Here is a 1,960-nt window from a genome sequence, read left to right as displayed (position 1 = left end):
CTCGCAGCCTGTGAGCACTGTCAATCCTCCTGAGGAAGCCCAAGCCCGCTCCTGACCTTTCTCCCTTTGTCTCACAACAATGTCCACCAATGAGAATGCTAATTCACCAGCTGCCCGCCTTAATAGATTCAAGAACAAGGGGAAAGACAGTACAGAAATGAGGCGACGGCGTATAGAAGTTAATGTGGAGCTGAGGAAAGCTAAGAAGGATGACCAGATGCTGAAAAGGAGAAATGTCAGCTCTCTTCCTGATGATGCTACTTCTTGACTGCAGGAAAACCGTAATAACCAGGGCACTGTAAATTGGTCTGTTTAGGACATTGTCAAAGGCATAAATAGCAACAATTTGGAAAGTCAACTCCAAGCCACTCAAGCTGCTAGGAAACTGCTTTCTAGGGAAAAACAGCCCCCAATAGACAACATAATCCGGGCTGGTTTGATTCCAAAATTTGTGACCTTCTTGGGCAGAACTGATTGTACTCCCATTCAATTTGAATCTGCTTGGGCACTCACTAACATTGCTTCTGGAACATCAGAACAGACCAAGGCTGTGGTAGATGGAGGTGCTATCCCAGCATTCATTTCTCTGTTGGCATCTCCTCACACTCACATCAGTGAGCAAGCTGTATGGGCTCTAGGAAACATTGCAGGTGATGGCTCATCTTTCCGAGACTTGGTTATCAAATATGGTGCAGTTGATCCTCTGTTGGCTCTACTTGCAGTTCCTGACATGTCATCTTTAGCATGTGGTTACTTACGTAATCTTACTTGGACACTTTCCAACCTTTGTCGAAACAAAAATCCTGTACCCCCATTAGATGCTGTTGAGCAAATTCTTCCTACTTTAGTGCATCTCCTGCATCATGATGATCCTGAAGTATTGGCAGATACCTGCTGGGCCATTTCCTATCTTACTGACGGTCCAAATGAACGGATTGAAATGATTGTGAAAACTGGAGTTGTGCCACAGCTTGTGAAGCTTCTAGGGGCTACTGAATTGCCAATTGTGACTCCTGCACTAAGAGCCATAGGAAATATTGTTACTGGGACAGATGAACAGACTCAGGTTGTAATAGATGCAGGAGCACTTGCTGTCTTTCCCAACCTACTAACTAACCCCAAAACTAATATTCAGAAGGAAGCTACATGGACAATGTCAAACATTACAGCTGGCCGTCAGGACCAGATACAGCAAGTAGTCAATCATGGATTAGTCCCATTCCTCGTTAGCATTCTTTCTAAGGCAGACTTTAAAACACAAAAGGAAGCTGTGTGGGCTGTGACCACCTGTACAAGTGGTGGAAGAGATGGAAACAGCCAAAATCTCCATCAACAGAAGAGTGGCTAAACAAACTGTGGTATATACATACGATGGAATATTATGCAGCTTTAAGACAGGATAAACTTATGAAGCATGTAATAACATGGATGGACCTAGAGAACATTATGCTGAGTGAGTCTAGCCAAAAACTAAAGGACAAATACTGTATGGTCCCACTGATGTGAACGGACATTTAAGAATAAATTTGGAATATGTCATTGGTAACAGAGTCCAGCAGGAGGTAGAAACAGGGTAAGATAATGGGTAATTGGAGCTGAAGGGATACAGACTGTGCAACAGGACTAGATACAAAAACTCAAAAATGGACAGCACAATAATACCTAACTGTAAAGTAATCATGTTAAAACACTGAATGAAGCTGCATCTGAGCTATAGGTTTTTGTTTTGTTTTGTTTTGTTTTGTTTTTACTATTATTTTATTTTTTTCTCTATATTAACATTCTATATCTTTTTCGGTTGTGTTGCTAGTTCTTCTAAACCGATGCAAATGTACTAAGAAACGATGATCATGCATCTATGTGATGATGTTAAGAATTACTGATTGCATATGTAGAATGGTATGATTTCTAAATGTTGGGTTAATTTCTTTTTTTCCGTTAATTAAAAAAAAAAGAGAGA

General features: G+C 41.0%; 1 pseudogene; it reads left to right on the top strand.

Moving 5' to 3' along the window:
• Window positions 1-1,348, top strand: LOC143669624 (importin subunit alpha-1 pseudogene; annotated as a pseudogene).
• Window positions 1,349-1,960: the final 612 nt, after the last annotated feature.

Source organism: Tamandua tetradactyla, chromosome 26 (genome assembly GCF_023851605.1).
Source record: "Tamandua tetradactyla isolate mTamTet1 chromosome 26, mTamTet1.pri, whole genome shotgun sequence".
NCBI lineage: Eukaryota > Metazoa > Chordata > Mammalia > Pilosa > Myrmecophagidae > Tamandua > Tamandua tetradactyla.
The sequence above is the reverse complement of the archived record's forward strand: the minus strand, read 5'-3'. Positions and strand labels throughout refer to the sequence as shown.